At 42.9% G+C, this 20,665-nt stretch overlaps 1 protein-coding gene across 1 annotated transcript in view; it reads right to left on the bottom strand.

Moving 5' to 3' along the window:
• PDGFD (platelet derived growth factor D) overlaps positions 1 to 20,665 on the bottom strand; it is a 195,789-nt gene that overhangs the window by 68,837 nt on the left and 106,287 nt on the right. The gene's annotated exons all lie outside the window — the stretch shown is intronic.

Below are 20,665 nucleotides of genomic sequence, written 5' to 3'. Positions count from 1 at the left end.
AAAGTGATAAACTGGGTACACACTAGGACGACATGTTGGTAGACCCAATGTCACGATGATGGTATACACATTTACTGCTCGATAGGGTGTCCTTTAGAAAAATGGCGCCATAAGGGCAGTACGGATGGTGTAATGGTTAGCATTACTGCCTTACAGCGCTGAGGTCATGGGTTCAATTCCCACCATGGCTCTAACTGTGCAGAGTTTGTATATTCTCCCCGTACTTGCGTGGGTTTCCTCCGAGTACTCTGGTTTACTCCCACAATCCAAAAATATACGGGTAGGCTAATTTGCTCCCAACAAAATTAGCCCTAGAATGTCTGTGTGCGCGTGTACATGTGGTAGGGAATATAGATTGTAAGCTCCACTGGGGCAGGGACTGATGTGAATGTTCAAATATCCTCTGTAAAGCGCTGCAGAATGTTCAACTATACACTGTAAAGCGCTGCAGAATATGTATGCGCTATATAAAAACTGTTAATAAATAAATTGCCTGGTTGTATTGAGTCCAATCTCACCTAGTTTTATAGTAGGGATAGAAGTATTATTGACAATTTTCTTATTTACATGTACAATTGTAGAGGTATAAGATGCACCCTAACTACTCTTATGACTCCTACACAGTTTAAACAAAATGTACATGTGTTCTTTCCATCCTCAAACAACTTTATGATTCCAGGACAAAATTCTTGCCAACAATGCTTCATGACTGGATCTTGGCCCTTATTCTGATCTCTTCGTTCGGGCCCGAATTTGGCCAGTGTTCAGTGTTTCTGTGCATGTCTGTACGCAGGGAGCGAGCGAACTCGGCGAGAAGTCTGGTCGCCGAGTGCTCGCTCCTGGCCTTCCGAGCAGGGGGTGGAGAGGGCCTGATCAGGGTCATTACCATATGTGCTCACCCTGCGTTTCATGGACGTTCCCATGAAAATGCTGGGTGTGCATATGGAAATGCGGTCGTGACATGCGTGTGCGGGGGGGGGGGCAGCTGACTTAACCGGATGTCAGCTGCCCACCCATATCCCTGCTTTTCATCGCTCATATGTACGAGTGGTCTAGACCACTCGTACATGGGCGAGCGCTTTCCACAGGCATTCGAATGGGGAGGTTCCCACAGGCATTCAAATGGGTGTTCACCTAAAACATCAGTTCGCATGCCGACCGGATGAATTTGGCGTGTGAATGGGCGGGGCTGGCGATCCATTCGCTAGGCGGGGTTTGGTACATTCGATTCAGCCTGTGCACGGGTCTAGCAAAGCGATCAGAATAAGGATCCTTATCTGAAGATATAAAGGCCATCACCTGTGCTGCAGAGCCAATGCAATCTGACTGTGAGCGAAGGCATTCATTGACATATCATCTGTACACACCCACCAACCCTCATGTGATCAAATGGGCGATATATCGCTCAGTGTGTACCCGGCATTAGTTATATTTGAAGAATTTATCAAACACAACATTTCTAAGCAAGAATGTAACAAACCTATATTTTGAATAATGCAATATATTTTGAACAAGCCATAATTCGGTTAGTGTGTTTATTTGAAAACGACATAAAACCAGTAACAAAATTTATTGCACAAAACATTTAAAGAGGGAATTCCGCTACAGTTATATCGTTTTTTTTTCTAATATACAGATATACATATTATGTTTGATTACTTAAAAATATACTCGTGAATCATTTAATTTCATGGCATTTCTCTGAAGTTAAAATGCTCAATGCGTAAATGCTGTAGCGCGGGATTTTGTGCTTATCTGCAGTTGCAGCCTCTTGGAGAGCAGCCTGCATTTTTAATTTGCATATTTTGTGTGCAAATGTCCAAAGCACTGCCAGTGTAATATTACAGTACAATGTCTCCTAGAACTCTATTTATATACAATGTGGAATATTTGTCAACATTATTTTACTAAATTAATGTGAAAAGGGTGTTTCCATACTTGTAGTGGGAAATGCAATCTACTGTAGTACAGCGGAATTTACTGAAAAAAAATGGAGACAGCCCTGTGATAATAATGCCATCTGGAGACAGCGTTAACCACAGGTCGCCTCCGACATTCATTTCTGTTCCATGCTCTGGCAAGCAGAGCAGACACGAGAACCGGTGCCTGTGCTCAGCCGCGTGCATCTACATAGACCAGGTGTAGGCAACCTGTGGCTCTGAAGCTGGTGTGAAACTATGAGTCCCAGCATGCCTTGCCACATTTTTTCTATTAGGCAGTGGAACGGCATGTTGAGACTTGTAGTTTCACAACAGATGGTGAGCCACAGGTTGCCTACATCTGACATAGACCGAGAGGATATTTAAGAGAGTAGGAGGTCCACGTGCAGACTCCTCCGTTGAGGGCCCCCTCCCCTCTCCCGGCCGCAGCGCTACTCTAGTGCACCCCTCCACGGTTCCAGTCATTTGATCGCTGTAAGATGGCATTTACAGCATTGTGGCATCGGATAATTGGGTCACAGTGTGGGAAGCTGGCAATGACTGGAGCTGGAGGAGAGCAACAAGGCATCAATCACCGCGTAAGTGAGGGTGGAAGTCACAGAGCATGGGTGGGGGTCATGGTGGAAGAAGGGGTGCCCGGCAGTGGTGGTGAGGATGTTGGCAGCAGAGCATGCACCGCACATACTTGGAGTATGATTTGGGAAAAATACGGCTGCAGAGGGCACTTGCCGAGACAGAGCTTTCTCACAAGCTCTGTCCCTGCCTTCCACAATTGATGCATCCATGCAATGTAATTAATTATTGCAGTGCAGATTGGGATGATAATATCACATCTCATCCGCATCATCACTGCTACCCTCAGGGAGAGGAATATATACTGTATGGGGGTAGATGAATGAAACCTTGATGATCCTAGGTTTACTTATATATTACATTTATGTGTATAGTGCCAGATTATGTTACACTTTACAATTGGGAACACAGCAATAAAATAAGATATTTACTAAGACGGGAACTCTATTAAAGATGGGATGTTGCTATGGGAAACCAATCAGAATCTACTTCTAATTTATTTAGCAAGATAATAGAAAGAATCTGATTGGTTGTACTTTACAGGTGTGGTATAGGGGTCCGACAGTCGGGATCCCGACAGTCATTAGCCCGACATCGGGATCCCGACTGGCCGGACCCAGACAGCATGGTGAGCGCAACAAAGCCCCGTGTGGGCTCGCTGCGCTCGCCATGCTGCGGGGGTCGTGGGAACCCAGCTGTCGGTGTTTTGACAGTCGGGATCCCGATGTCGGGTAAATGCCTGTCGGGACCCCGTCCGGCACCCGTACTTTACAATTGGGATTGGTAAATGGTAATTGAATTGGTAAAAACAAAAGATACAGTATAAGAGAGCTAGGCTCACAAGCTTACAATGTATAGGTAACAGCAATTTGATATAAGTGATACATATAGAAATTGCTTAGTGGGCTACAAGATCCAGTTACAGAGCTTAACAACTTTATCCAGGAATCAATAGGTTGCTTGGGTATGGAAAGAACACAATTAAGTTTTGTTTGAACTGTGCAGAAGTCATAAGAGTTGTAGTATAATTAGGGGAGATCAGACTCAATACAACCTGACTATTTGGGGCGGAGAAAATAACCGGCAAAACGATACTTGCTCACTTAGAAATATTCTGTAGACAGCTTACTGATCAAGGTGGACTGGCAAAGAGATCGCATGCTATGCCTTTATCAAATATAATACATTGGTACTTCTTGGATCCGCTTTCTGGTGTCTGAGTGAATTGATGCACCAGAGCGCCTGTTATGGTAAAATCTGGCAAATATGACAGTAATCTTTTAGGCAGATTTTTATAAAACGCCCCGCAAACCATGACAATACTGTATATCTCTTTGAATAGCAGAATATTAAGCAGTTGAATTTCATACCACATAGAGTTGCCAATCCCGGGGCATTTTTTCAATCCCGGGAATCGGGATTGAAAAATGCACAATCCCAGGATTCCTGGGATCCCGGGATTGGCATCTCTAAAAGAAAAACGCCCATCCCCCTTACTTTAGTGGAGCGGGGCAGGCGGCAACTGCGACGTCGGAGGGAGGGGATTGCTGTGTGCGGCCAGGAGAGGTCGGGCGACCGTGATCGTTTTCCGGCACAGCGCCGTGGCCTACGCAGCGTGACCCATAGGTCACGCTGCGCAGGCCACAGCACTGCACCTCCGGCTATAAAATCCGCTTGCCGTCCGACCTCTCCAAGTTACAGGAACCCGCTCGCCATCCGTGAGTGAGAGATGTTAATACATCCCGCTCAGAGGCCAGAATCCACTCGCCGCCTGACCTCTCATGGCCGTACCCCAGGTCGGGAACAGCCGGGCAGCGTCTGAGCGGGTGCTCAGACGCTGCCCGGCAATAGACTGCACAATCCCGAAATCCCGGGATTGGATAGTCCAATCCCGGGATTGAAATCCCGGACATTTGAGGCCAAATCCCGGGATCCCGCCGATCCCGATCCCGGGATTGGCCACCCTAATACCAAAGCACCAAAAATAATAAAAAATATGCCCTTTAGTGATAAAGCGGAGACGTTGAACATAGACACTAATTAACTTCTAGTTAGCGCTTAACTAGCATACTATATAAAGTAACAGATGCTGATTGGTTGCTATGGATTGCTATTGGCAACTGCTCGACTTTGTAGCTCCAAACACACTTGCTGATGCCGGCTCTGAGGTGAGCAATGGCAGGGGGGGCGGCAGTGGAGCAACAGCCATGCTGCCGCTGCAGCATGGCCGTCATTAAGGAGGACCTTCCTTGTCCAGACATTTACGAAAGCTTAAAAAAAAATGAGGTGATGTTGCCCAGAGCAACCAAACAGATTCTGTTTAAGATTTATCGGGCTACATCAGCATCTGTACACATATCAGACCCACCACAGACCTCCATGTAAGGTTAGGGTGGCAAGTAGCCATTTATTACCCAGCAGAATTTGTACTCATAAACGTATTGATTTCCTGATCTCCCCGAGGAGTCTCCATTGGTCTTTTGTTATTATACTAGTGTTTTTTTCCCTGTTTTGCTTGGGGCTAACTGTGTTCTGCGGTTTTCAATTACAGTAACAGTATCAACTTCAGAGAACAAGTGCGTACACTGTAACATATAGGGAAAACCGTGCCATGCTTAACATTTATTCAACCATCACAATCCACACTGCACAAAAGAATAGCTATTACTGCAAATAAAAGAAAAATAAGCACCATACAAATGTCTTCCGAATTGGCCATTGAATACTACCCGACAAAGGTCATTAGACTTGAATACAGGACATGGTGTAAAAAGGAGGCAGGACTTATTACATTCTGCAAGTGCAAGGATTTAAGGGTGTCCACGTCACTCTAGAATAAAACACCTGTGGATCTATTAAAATGTGTCAATGAGTAATGAATGCACCTGCCTGGAGACCTGCAAAACGTGAACTGTGTGGGGTCCTGAGGACAGAGTTTGAGAACTACCACTCTAGAACATTCATAAATTATATCTAAAATTAAGTAAAAAAAGATATAGGACAAAGGAGATACCCAGCGCTTCGGTGTTCCTTCACTTAGGGTGGGGGGTATTCAATCCGGTGTCACGTCTGTCAGGACTGTTGGGCTGGCCCGACAGCTGTGACCTGGTCCCATTCTCGGCCTGCTCAATGTTAGCTAGGAAGGCGGGATTCAATGTCCTGCCTGCCGAGCACCGAAAAGAGGGCGTGGCCGGGAGATACGGACGTAAATTGGCTGCAGCTCGACAATTCCCAGCCGTTCTCAGCAGAACGGGACAGACTGCTTGTAAAATCGGGCTCGTTCTGCCGAGATCCCTGTTCAGGGCTCTCGGGTAAGACAGCGTTGAATATTTTCCACATCAGGAATAGCAGTGGGAGATTGAATACCCCCCTAAATCATGATACAGACCATTGGCCCTTGACCACATTGATAAGGTTATACTGATACAGTATATTTGTAAATGTAAAAACAATATTTTCATATACTGTATATCTGCAATATAAAAACAATATTTTTTTTCTTTTTCTGATGATTTTGTTTTCTGGGCAGAGCATTTAGCTACAGTACATAAGAAAAAGTTACTACATACAGTAAATAAATAATAAAATATACTACACAGCTCTATAAATATCTATAGATATAGTATAGGTTTGAACGCTAGTCCTTTAGGACTGTAGTGTGTCTAGACTATGAAGGTCTATTAATAAAGGCCCAGCTTAAAATCAAAAGCAGCATTATACCGGCGATAACAGAAGGCAAACAACAAACCAATGCCCCTTTCCCACTGCAGCTAAAAACCGGTAAATTGCCGAATTTCAGTGCAATTTACCGTTTAAGGCTGCAGTGGGAAAGTGCCAGAGTTGAAATACCGTTTAAAGCTAAATGGTATTTCAACCTGTTTTTAAAGCAGAGTCCTACTCGGCTAAATGACGTTTAAGAGGCAGTGGGAATGCCTCTTAAACGTTATTTAGCCTCCAGGCAGTCCCAGTGCCTGATTAGACCTAGTAGTTCTCACTTTGTGCATGTGTAATGAGTGCACATGCATAATAAAGAGCCGCTCATTACATATGTGCATATGTAATTAGCGGCTCATTAGTATGCACGTGCATTCATTACATATGCGCAAAGTGAGAACTATTAGTTCTCATCAGGCACAGGGACTGCCAGTAGCCTGCATGGACCCTGCATGGACCCCCGCTGCCTCCCCACTGCCCTGCAGGTAAGTACAAGGGGAGGGGAGGTGGGGGCACAGGGCAGGTACGGGGGGTTAGGCACTCTTTACACTTGGGGTGGGGGGGGAAGGGATTAGGCACTCTTTACACTGGGGGGGGAGGGATTAGGCACTCTTTACACTTGGGGTGGGGGGGGGGGAAGGGATTAGGCACTCTTTACACTGGGGGGGGAGGGATTAGGCACTCTTTATACTTGGGGGGGAGGGATTAGGCACTCTTTACACTGGGGGGGGGGGGTTAGGCCCTCTACATTTTACACGGTTCACTGCAATGGGAATGTTATTTAAAACGGTAATCTGCTGCAGTGGGAATGCTAATACCATTTTAAATACCATTTAAGATTACCAGTACTTTAAACTGGTCTGCAGTGGGAAAGCAGCATTAGATTACTTCAGAAGGACTACTTTATACTGTAATCACAATCACAAACCTCAAAATCACTATGTGGCCTATCCTCATCTTTCCCATGAGAGGGGGGGGGGGGGTGCACAAGCCTACTTAGCAACACTTTTAGCATATGTGAATGTCCCCATACTTTCTCACACTCACCCGCTCTGTTCCCATGAGACCAGGACATTTATGACTTTATCAAAATAATGATTCCCAAATTATCCCCCTTTCGTGGTCCCCTGCAAAGGGTTTTTTATAATTTTTATTACCCCCCCCCCCCCCCAACAGTATAATTCAGCCCCACCATGTGCTATTCCTGTAATGTGTACCTCCACTGATTGCACACACTTCCAACAGTGAACTACGCAGTGCACCTCTGCTGGTCACCTCGGATGGTTCCTCTCTGGGCAGGATGTCCTTCATGTGGATGTTTCCCTACACTGTATATCATACTGCTACACAAGCATCCGCTTTCTTATATCTGCATTGGGTTCTTATATGGCTCACCTCCCACAGTGTAACCTTCATAGTGCGCCCAACATGGCTGCCTCATCTGGTACACTTGGGATGAAAAATACATGGACCTGACTGTCTTATTGGGACCCTACTCTACACTCAATCACCCCATTTTGTGTAATTTCTTCTAGGGGTAACCACCCAGGGTAATCCTACACAGTGCACCTAAGATGGCTGCCTCATCTGGTACCTTGTTAGGGTGCAATACAGAACTCATGACAGTTATTATCCAAAATGTCTGCACCAACACTACATTGTACCTACTGTGCTCTCAAGGCTTTCTTTTATGTCTGTGTGACTTACAGTATCTATTACTGTACTACCCAAACCATATGTATTATGTGCATTGTTTTGATGTCTGTAAAGCGTCATAAGTCCTGTTGGACAAAGTGCGCTAAATAAATAAAACTTACTATACATTTTAGTTTTTTTCAGTGCAGTAACCTCCCGCAGCCAGCAGATGTCACTGCAGATTAATTTTTTTTTTTTTTTTTTTAGTCAGCGGCAAAAAAAATGTTTTGTGTCTATGAAAAACAATTACCGAAGGACAGATATTAGTGTATAAAAAATACACGATACAAAAAAAATGTAACCAAAAAAAAGGCATTTATACATTAAAACAAATAATAATTATTTTTTTTAAACAGTGTATTGTGTTAAGACACAATACACTGTTTAAAAATAAAAGATATAATAGATTGATGAATTCCATTTAAGGCTATGTCCGCATGGCCACCAGGGAGACAATCATTATTTTTCAATTACAGCCCGGACTGAACTTCTGGCATGTGTGTGGATTGACGGAGGAGTCCTATCACTCATGTGTGCTATATCTGATTCCTCTGTAAGGCAATGGTTCCTCAGGGAAAAAGAGTTATCAGTCACTGCTGTGTTCCTTGAAATTCAGTTCATGAACTGCTGCTCTGTGACTGACAACTTATTCCCACTGTAATTCCGCAGCTATTCTCCACAATGGGTATTATCATCGACACAATTGTTCTCACGTTCTATGTGCATTGAGTCCACCCAGATGGAGTACAGTTTGTGGCAGCGTGTGGTGGATGATGGCTAAATATTAAGTGGACGATTCTAGCTTTCTTGGAATAAATCAGGTTATTTTACTTTTTAACATCTTAGAATATTTGAATCTATTGCGAATGCCATTGCAGCTGATGCCCCAAGAGTAAAACGCCAGTTTGTGTGGCACAACCAGAAAACGCATTGCACCTGTTCATGAAGCAAAGTAATTGCATACCTCCCAATTGTCCCGCTTATCACGGGAACGTCCTGGGTTTTTGGGACGTTCCCACGTCCCTCCTGTGGCCGGCAGTGTCCCGCGGTGGGGGGTGGGGGGGGGGGGTTGGGCAGTTGGGAGTCCCACCTTGTCATCAATGAATAGGAATCTATTCATTGGGGGCACAGCCAGCTGCTCACAGAGCTGTTGAGTATGCCCCCACAGCGGTGAAAACAGGTGGTGTGTCAGAATGTTGGGAGGTATGTAATTGCATGATTGCAGATTGGTCACGTGTTACCAGGGGAGGCTCCAGAGGAGAGGCTGCAGCACAGTTTAAAATTTAAATAGGGGAGCCACACCCACTGCCATTCCAAACTGACTAATCAGCCACTGTCCCAGGCAGTGCAGGTGCAATGTCCCAGGAAGGGGGGGGGGGGCTGCAGGTACTTTTTACCCAGGCCCGGATCTGCTGGAGGGCTCCCCCCTCCCCGTTGCAGGGAGCAGGGCTGTTGGGAGAGAAAAAGAATACTGATTGCCACCGCAGCACAGCCTCTCTCCCCAGCTCAGCACACGCTGCTCATTGCTGTGTGCTGAGCTGGGGAGAGAGACAGCTGCAGCGGGAACCTGTCTTCCCTTTCCCTCTCATTTTTTTTCATGGGCGTGGCCACCCCCTCCCAGGTGCTCCACCCCCTCAAGCAGCCACTCCCTCTCCATTTTTACCGGGACTCGGCCGACCCGTTGGCGCCCCTGTTCCTAGGGATTCCCAAAAAGTGTAAATGTGTGCGAAACAGGAGCCCCTTGACACAGCAACACTACTCTCCATGTCACTGGGCTCAAGATAAACAGAATTCACATGCCACAGCCAGAAGGAGGAAGACAATTAATTTGTATGACTCTTTATTGTCTCTAATATAACCCATACAATTGCCAATTTAGCAATCAAGCGCATCCCTCACATTGTAGTAAAGGAAACAGGAAACTTTTTCTCCGTTTAAAATAGATTAAAAGATAAACTTTGTGTCATTAGCTCATATTCCATTCCCATTACACCGCATCATTATAAACATAAATGAATATAATGAACCCGAATTTACATTGTAAATGCTCAATTAAAATAATGATATTGCTTACCTATAGCGGCACAAAGCAGCAGTGTTCTATGTATGCAAGAGTCGCGCTGTGATACCGCACACCAATAAATAGTCATTACGAATTTCTGCTTAGCTCTGGATCCAGTCTGGCTCTTTAATCATGGCAGGCTTTGTCTTTCGTTGCACATAAAAGACATCTGTTACAGGGCTTTTTATTTTAGCATCTCATCTTTTTCTAAATTCATTATATACTTGGCTACAAAATGCCGGGTTATTTCCACAACTGTCTGACACACTTTCATGACATGTTATTGTTGTATTTTATGAAATCTACAATACTGTAACGGTAGCAAACTGCAATAGTGAATTGTAAAACAACCGTTGGTGCTACGCCGATGCTTTCCTAGGAAGATGGACATCCAGAAATATTGCAAATTGCCTATTGTGTATTAAAAAGCTGATTTAACTGTCAAATACGTATAAGTAGATAAGGCACACTTTTTCTTCAAACTAATTGGTTTTGACAGGTCCACGCCCCTTTTATACAGGTTGTCCACGCCCCCATTTATACCAATTTGATATCAAACTTGATATGATCGTATCACGTTTGATATCAAAGTGGTATAAATAATATTAACCTCCGTATTAAAATATAATTGGTTTGATACTGCAACTTCATACACGGATATTGGCTGTGTGAAATAACACATATATAAAGTACGCTTAATGATATCTTAACCAGCTGGAAGAATTTCTAAACATAATGCTAAAAAAGTTGTTAGAAAAATATGGTATACAACAGATATATAATTCGTAGAAATGTAGATCTTGTTTTATATCAAATTTGATTTGTGTAGGATGTCGCGCAACGCCGATCATCAAAACAGCCGGCTGAAAGCCAGTTATTATAACGTATTAAAGCCGGGGAGTTTTTGCGGTTTTGATAAATATTATAAAGCTTTGAAAAATAAATTTAAAAGATCCGATGTGAGAAAATGGTTACAAGAGCAAGACGCGTACACATTGCACAAACCGGCTAGAAAAAACTATAAAAGGAATATGATATGCGTATCGGATATAAACCAACAGTGGCAATGTGATTTGGTATCGCTCATAGATCTGGCAAAGCACAACGACGGCGTAAAATATATACTAACCGTCATCGATATATTCAGTAAGAGGGCCTGGGCTGAAAGTCTGACTGCTAAGAGCGCGACGACTGTCGCTAAGGCTTTTGAAAAATTATTCCAACAGGGGGACGTACCGAGGAAACTACAAACCGATAATGGTAAAGAGTTTCTAAACAAAGTCCTAAAAAAGTTGTTAGAAAAATACGGTATACAACATTTCACAACCAATAATGATGTGAAAGCCGCCGTTATAGAACGCTTCAATAGGACTTTAAAAACACGAATGTGGCGATATTTCACGGCGAATAATACATACCGATATATAGACGTTTTACAAGCGTTCATTACCAGGTATAATAACACATACCATAGAACGATTAAGCGAGCTCCGAATGAGGTTGATGGCTCTAATGCGCTGGATGTCTTTAAGACGATATATGGCGATTACTTTAGAAGTAAGAAAACAAAGGCTTGTTTAGCGGTCGGGGACCACGTTCGTATCTCAAAATATAAGGATATATTTCAGAAAGGTTACGAACAGAGTTTTTCTGAGGAAATATTTGTAATACGCGGCGTGAACACTAAAGGACTTAAGCCGCTTTACATGTTGGAGGATCTCTACGGGGAGGCTATAACTGGTAGTTTTTACCCCGAAGAACTTCAAAGTATACCGAAAAACTATAATAGGATTTACAAAGTGGAGAAGATTTTAAAAAATAAGACGGTTAGAGGGAGGAAACACGTATTAGTCAAGTGGCGTGGATACCCCACAAAATTTAACAGTTGGGTCGCAGCATCGGAGATAAAAGATATATAAACAAAGAGGAAGATGGATGACAAACCCTTCTACATAACATTGCCGAGTAACGCCTCAGCCGATACATTTCCACAAAATAAGATTTCTGACTATACCACAAAGTTAGCAAGGCCGATAGACTTAAGTGGAGATTGGGAAGTAGCTCTTACAGAAATACAATACCCACACACCTGGAATACAATCGATGTGCGTGATTGTGTGTTGAAAATAACAAAGTGGGATGGGACGAGCGGTACATCAACGAGGGTTTGCGTTAAACCGGGGTTTTATGAAACCATCGGGGCGTTACTGTTTTCTTTCAACGCTGAAATTGAACGACATAAACTGGATGGTTTAAAACTATTGTACGATCCGCTTGAACGAGAGATAATCATCGACAACAAGGCGATGTACAACATCACAGCCGGTCCTAAATTGTCGAGAATACTGGGGTTATACCCGAAAACTAAGTTTTTAAAACCGTGCGCCGACATCAGCGGAGGGCAATATACGCTCTTCGTGTACACAGATATTATCGAACATCAGAGGGTCGGTGATAGTTATGTCCCGTTGTTGCGCACCGTTGAAATAAAGGGCCGTAACAACGAGATGGTCACTATACGGTATGAGAAGCCCGATTATGTTCCGTTGTGCAAGACGCATTTTGACACTATAGCCATAGAGATAAAGAATGATCAGAACGAAAACATGTCATTCAAGTTTGGGAAAGCGAACGTGAAACTACATTTCAGACGCCGCAAATCCGAATTTTATTAAAGACAATGGTGGCCGTTAAAAATTATGGGGACCCGGGGCTCTACGCGCAATATTATAAAACACAGGCCGGTAATGGATTACCCGGTTTTCACGGCAGCGCGTATATGTACGGGTGCGGTTTAGGTGGAATTTTTCGAAGCCTGTTCAGAAAAGCGGTACCGCTTTTCCGAAGAGGGCTGGCGATAGCAAAGCCCCACGTGAAGAATGCAGCACGCAACATCGCGAAAGACGTCATCGGACAAGCCACAGCGGCGGTTGTGAGCAAAATACACGACGCAAATCAAGCGAAGCAAGATGGATCAGGTTTAATCTATGCCAGGAAAGGGGCGGCTAAAAATAAACGGAAGCGGGCAATACGACTTCCGACATGGTGCAGACCCCTTTTAAACAAAAAACGGAGCAGACGCGGCTTAATTAAAAAAAGGAAACCGAAGCGAAGGGTCGGTGATATTTTTTAAGCATGTCTTTCATACACAATGAATCCATGGAATGCGCAAAATCTGAACTTGACCTTTTTGACGTACCACCGACGCAGACCAGCGTAGAGAAAAGCCTCTACGTCGAAGTTCAACCTTTGGCGGCATTATCCGAGACCGCGCCGCTTGAATTCTACATAGCGGCCAGCGGGGAACACTACTACGATCTGAACAACACGTTGCTGTACGTGACCTGCAAGATCGTACGGCCTGATAACACTGCTATAGCTCAAGACGCCAAGGTCGCTCTTATTAATTACCCCATAGCAACTTTATTTAGCCAGGTTGATGTCACTTTGGGCGATAGGCTCATATCGCAGTCCAATAATCTTTACGCTTATAGGGCCTACATAGAGACCATACTGAATTATAGCTCAGATGCGTTATCCACAAAACACACAACTGGATTATTCTACAAAGATGTGGCTGGAGAACACAACACAAGAACCCTGGATGGTGTAAACACAGGGTTTATAAAAAGGGCAAGAACAACGGCACAAAGTCGAACGGTTGAATTATTGGGGCCGCTACACTGTGACCTTTTTCATCAACATAAACTAATATTGAACGCCGTGGACTTGAAGATAAAACTCATCAGAAACAAAGATGCTTTCTGCTTAATGTCTGCTGAAGCGGAGGCCTTTAAAATTCAGATTGTTGCAGCGTCCCTGTTTGTGAAAAGAGTTCAGGTCTCACCCGCAGTCCGGATTGGACACGCCCAGGCCTTACTGGCCACCAACGCCAAATACGCGATCGATAGAGTGGGCATGAAGATCTATAGTATACCGACGGGGAGCCGCGTATTTAATTTAGAAAACCTGTTTTTAGGCCAGGTACCAAAAACCGTTATAGCCGCATTTGTAGATAATGAAGCGTTTTCAGGAGCCTATGACAAAAACCCTCTACGGTTTGAACATAAAAATGTAAACTTCGCATCCCTATACCTGGATGGAACACCGCATCCTGCCAAACCATTTCAACCAGACTTTGAACACGGTAACGCGGTTCGCGAGTATATGTCGCTCATTCAGATCACAAATAAGCAGAAATCAGATTCGGGTATACTAATTGACCGTGAAGAGTACCTCAACGGCTACACACTATTTGCTTTTGATCTGTCGCCTGAACAGGAATGCGCGGAGCATCTGTCTCTAATCAGAACCGGTAATCTACGAGCTGAATTCCGGTTTGCAGGAGCACTAGACCGGACAGTCAACATAATAATATACGCATTATTTGATAATATCATCGAGATCAACCAGAGGCGCGATGTGCTGTATGATTATCTATAAATGAAATAAATAATTTTTATATTTATCGTATATTTTCCAATATTCATCACCCCAAGCAGCGATATGAACACATTACAGATAAATTGTATACTGTACGCTAATCCGGTGACGCGGCTGTTTTTTAAAGGGACCTTCCCGTGCGATATGCTACCGAGCGGTAAACTATCGCAATACCCCTGCGCGTTTGTAATCAACACACATACCAGCACCCAACCGGGGGAGCATTGGTTGGCCGTTTATTTTAACAACCAGAGCGAGTGTTACTTTTTGGACTCTTACGGATTAGAACCTGACAACCCCCTATTCCCAAAGGCCATAATAAATTTTTTAAACTCAAATTCAAAAAGAATTTACCACCAAAATAAGCAGTTGCAAGGTTTTAACAGTACCGTTTGTGGACAATATTGTATATACTTTATATTTTTCATGTGTAAAAATTACAAATATACAGATGTGTTGGCCCGTTTTAGTTATGATACAAAACGTAATGATCGCTATGTATCAAACTTTGTAAGACGTCTCCCTAGAAGTCATTGTTTGAGTCGATATACGGGTAACTGTATACAGTCCTGTGTCACCAGTAACCAACATGTGTTTGATGTGTAATACAAAATTGTTTGTGTAACTTGTAACTAATGTTGTGATTGAAATGCTGTATGTACATTGCTTATGGCTACTTTCTATTAAAAAATCTTGCTTATTGAACTTTATACCGTGTGATTGTACATTTTTGCAGACAAACTGATTAGAATCAAAGAACAAAACAGCATTTTATAAATCATAATCTTATTTTATTGGTACAGACAAAATGTATTTACAGCAAGTTAATCACGAATAACACGATAAACTTTACAGTTAAAACAATACACTAAATACATGATACAATACAAATTAAACGTCATTGTACAAATTAAACGCACAAAAATACATTGTATAAAAACATTATAAATTAGTTATATGTTAAAGGTTCAACCACTGCGAATCCTGAAACAGATTTACGGATCTTTTCCTCGGTAGTAAGTAGCCGTGTGGCGTTGTTAACCCGGGGGAATTTAAAACATTTATACGACTTTTTTTAATGTTGTGTATTGGGGAGGCTATATTTACATTGCCAATTTCATCATCGTAGATTTCAGCTTTTAAGCGATCTAACTGTAATCTGTTTGATGCATTACCAACTACAGTGGACGGGATATTCAACTCAGCCATAGCGCGCATAAATTCAATCCAGCCGTTAGGCATTTTATGACTCGTCACGCTGTGATTTTGCGTGATACCCCTTATCAAGTCTAACACATTGGATCCTGGCACTGTGACGCCTTTATACATAAACACACCCTTGCGGTCCCAATTCGCAACGTCTTTAGAGCGAACCATTTTACTCATTAGTATTTCACAGTTCTTTTTATACCGCGCATTAACACTGTTCAAGACATCGTGGTAAACAGCGTCGGTAGCATCATCTTGTGTAGGGTTAGCGGTATCCTCAACAGCATTTGCACCGGGTGATAAAAGCGTTAAAGTTGACATTTCTCTATCAGTTTGTTTACTCAACACCAGGTATCTCTGTAACACAGCTGTGTAGCGTTTTGCCTTTTCATACTCTGATAAAGCATTATTATGTAGTATACTTATGATCTCAGCATCTAGGCTTTGCGTGGCTGTTTTGCGTATATCATCGCCGGTTGGTTTGTTGTTTAAACGGTCTATCTGTTGCTGGGGGACCAGATACATTTTCTCAGCGTATTCCATCAACGATTAGACAGTAGTCCGGTAATTAATGGAATGGCAAATCCTAGCAACGATCCGATAAACCCACCCGACTGTTTCACCAACCTCTTCTTTTTCCCAATGGCGCATTTCTTATTACAAAGCGATTTTATAAGGCTCCTCTTCTTTTTAAGGTAGTTCAACTGGCGCTGTGACAGGGGTATTTTACCTTTAAGCGTATTGAGAGCAATCTCACATATGGCTGTCACCAAATCGTTTGAAGCGTTGGATAATATAGCGTTTCTTTGGGCCGGTTTGGCATTAATGAGGGTTTTTAAAAGGGCCCAATTACGTCTTATCCTGGTCGACATGTTCACAGCTGTTAGAAGTGGTAATGAATGACTATAGGATGCGCGGTTATAGCTATTTAGAACCCCGCTTCTTAACAACATAAGCTACTGGTGTGTCGGGGGGAAATAAACCGCTTCGTAAACGATAATCATCAAGGGCATTGTTTCTTAAATCAACCAGTAAATAACCGTATGGTGGCTCCGTAGCGGACTCATAGGCTTCAAGAAAAAAACGATATTTTGATGGGTACATTTGTCTAGCCAGAATGCTAACCTGCATTTTATCCCTGGGGTTTTTAAACAGGACCATGTATTTTGTGTTTAAATGTATAGTCCTGCTCTTTCTACCTTGACAAAATATGTTTTGCACAAGGTACATGACACTGAGATTACGATGGTGCACATACTTTGTGAACGCTTTCTCAACCTCAGAATTATTACTCGCGGCATCCATCAAGTCATCTATCACCGTTAAATTAATCTTATCAGGGGGAAAAAGCTGGTCGTCGCTAAATGACTCGGGCAACCCCTCTATAAAACGCATACCAGGGTGAGCACTCAGAAGTTGGTCGTATATCGGTTGCCAACAGGTGTAAAACCAAACAATATTATCAGGTACATGCGTCATATGTGTGGATGCGTGTTGTATTAGCGTTTTCACAAAATAACTTTTCCCCGAATTGGAGGGTCCGGCTAAAATACAGGAGAAGGGGTGTTGAAAACGGATATCCATCTTAATAACCAAATGGTAGGGTTGTAAAATTATCCGTGAGGTTACGTTTAGTGTAAACGCACTTTTGCGTTTTCTGCAGCATACGGGTTTCAATCTGCCAGTACTTTTTCACACGTACTATACCGGGCTGCCTGGTCACAATTTTTTTCTGATCCTCGCCTTTGGGGTTTAAAGGATAATCTAAGACCAGTTCTTTCAGACTGTCAAAGTTAACGTGCTGCTCATTACAAACATTCAACGTTATACCTTTGACCTTGAGGCTCGTCTTGCCGTTGCTTAGTCTATAGCCGTATGACTTGGGGCCGGCTGAAACAAACTCTGTTATATGCGTACCAGATGGTAGTTCGCTGGTCAACTCCCCTAGATAATCGCCTAATGGCGGATTCCACTCACCGGGCCTGCTGACAAAAATTACAGAATCTGTATCGTGATACAGACATCTATCTTGTAATCTATCCAATAGGTTGTACAACTCGACGCGGGCGTGCGCTGTGGTAAATGCTGCTATAAATATATTTGTTGTTGAAGATCTGGTATAATGGTCTTTGGCGTATTTCCAGTTGACCATAACAGTTTCTGAGTCTATGAAGTCTAAAGCAGACACCTCATAGTGTGGTTGAAAGGCATATTCAAAAAGCTTATCAGGATCTGTCACTAGACAAGTATTGGGCATGTTGCTACGTTGACCAAATTTACCCCATAATGAGTTTAAAAACAATTTAGAAATTTGTCTTTTGGCGGGGTTGACATTTATGTGTTCGTGTCTTAAAGCTATGCCCTCATTTTTTTGATACGCGTCTATGTACTCTTGTTGTTTCACAGAGTCTGTACACCAATCAGGGTAACCAGAAGCCTCCTGTTTATCTCTGAGGTGTGTTTTAATGTAACCTGAAAACAGATCATCAGATCTCTCATCAAAATGCCACACCTCATAGATTTTACACACTTTGTACCCCTTTTCTATAGCAAGATTTATCTCCACTGTGCACCATGTACCGGTTAGGGCGCGGTTTTCTGAGTCATGAACACACGGCTCACACTGTCCAGATTCGGCGCATGTGCGGCACAGCGGAAACATTAACTTACCATTCATTTTAACCGGTAAAACTGGAAAGAAAAGGCCTCGCGGAGGATTAATTTTTAATTTAACAAAACCGAAATACTTTGTGACATCATCAAAGTCCTTATAAATGATGCGTGGGTGACGTATAGGATATGTTTTGGTCTTGTTGACAAATGGGTATAGGCTAGTAAAGTCAAAATAGTGTATTTTTTCATCGCACTCTGTCTTGTGATAAAGTTTTATGGCGTTAGTGCGTCCGCCATAAAGACCATCACGAGGATCCAAGGGTTCAGGGATTTCCAAACCTTTCAGAAAAACCTGAAGCTCCTCATCAGTCTCCCTCATTTTCTTCCACTCACACCCCCACATCTCCCTTATCTGAAATCCACACCGTTTAAGGAATTGTATCCTTAACTGTGTCTTGTGTCGCAGTTGACCGTAGGTTGTTTTAGTCAGATTGTTTTCATCATCGTCTTTGTAACAGTTGTCACAACCGTGATAAAAACACCCCTGGAATTCAAAAGCTGTTGGCACGCCGTTAATCACGGCGTAACCATCCAGACTGTATCTACCGACTTTCTTCTCACCACCTTGTAAAGCGTGTCTTATACTCACACCTTCTTTGTGTTCTATGTACATTAACCACTGTATGGCTGGTGTTGAGTAACGCTTCTGGGTCTTGTGATAGTTATCACCCGGTACAAGAGCCAATGTGTTTGCCTGTAAATATTTACAACGATACATAGCCATACAAACCGACGCTAAAGTCGTCAGTTGGAATGGATCAACGTGACGTTTAACGGCTACATCTTTTTTCTCAGCCGCTATTACAAACTCCTGTTCTGTCATGGCTATAACGGCTGATCTGAAAGCTGCGCACCCTTTTTGCAATATTCTGACATCCTCTTTACAATATCGTATTAATTCTTTTTGAAAATTAAACACCTTGTGTTTGTTTTTTTCGTACCACTCTGTAACATCAGCGGCCTCCTCAGGCATCATGTGTTGTAGGCCAAAATATTCTATTGAGGGCATGCCCCCTATGTAATTTTGGTTATCGGCTGTGTTAAAAAAATGCGGGAAATGACCTTTAACGCCATCAAATCCCATGGCCTTTGGAAATCTGCTCAATTTCATGGGGAGAAAATTGAGAGAGTCTATAAACCTAATCTTCAGATCTTTTATTGTGATACACATTATGTTTCCGCCATTAGAGATGAGGGATACAGTATACCGTTCTTTGATGATCTTGTTCAATACAAAATACGCATCATACCGCCCAGCGTTATGGGCTATGAATGTGTAATGCGCAAATTTTGGTTTCATGAACGTCTTTACAAAATCATCGATACAACCTTTGCCCTTAAACTCCCAGGATTTCTCACCCATTAATGTGAGAGCGTAACAGTAGTTTGGTATATGTATACCTGTCTCCTGCATGCATTCGAAATCATAAAAGATGTATTTGGTGGTGGGTTCTTCCGCTTTGATGGGCTGTATGTAACACAAATGATCCGCAAACCCATCAACATATGCCTTGCAAGTAGAGCACTTTAGCCCCTGACACTCATGAGACCTGCGACGGTAGAGACAACACCTGTCGCAATAAACATGTTCAAGACAGGATATTTTGCGATCTAAAGCTAAGGATTTGTGCTCCTCTAAACATTCACGCGATCTGCAAAACACCCTACAAACCGAACATCTTAATGCGGAAGCCCCATCATCAGCGCACGCTTGTCTGTGACAAGCCTTACAAAAGAAAAGACAATCGTGGCTATTTTTGCGCTCATAAGTTCGATTACATAAGGAACAGAAAAATCTCGATCCGAGAAATGCGCAGATATTAATCAGTCCATAATAGTGTGAATCGTGATATAATACATACAGGGTATCACCGTAGCGCGTATCTGAAGAATAGTAATGCCAAGAACGATTATTATGATATAATATTGTAATTTTTGTTTTTAAGTGTTTTTCAAAAACAACAACGTCGCTAAAGCTGACTGCTTTATCGATCGGTAGGTTCAAATCCTTATGAATTTGAAGCGCCCGATCGTGTATTTCAGCGTCTGTGGCATTACCTTTATCCAGAAGTTTGCAGATCGATGCCGCAAAGCACAAATAATTGTGCGTATTGTTGAAATCGTACAGGTGTCTTCTGCGCCTTTCTATAATTAAGCTGTATGGAATGCGTCTAAGGCCGCGACCAGTTAGGGCCCCACCCGCTCTATTTCTAAAAACAGTGATCACAAACCTTAAACCCGTGCCTAATAAGAATTCAGCGTTACTTTGAAGAGTGTTTGTAATTTGATTCAAGAAACTGACAGCGTCTAATGATTCTTGCGGCTTTCGGTGTGAGTAGATGGCGTTGTGTAAACC

Source organism: Crinia signifera, chromosome 2 (genome assembly GCF_055691185.1).
Source record: "Crinia signifera chromosome 2, ASM5569118v1, whole genome shotgun sequence".
Lineage (NCBI taxonomy): Eukaryota > Metazoa > Chordata > Amphibia > Anura > Myobatrachidae > Crinia > Crinia signifera.
The sequence above is the reverse complement of the archived record's forward strand: the minus strand, read 5'-3'. Positions and strand labels throughout refer to the sequence as shown.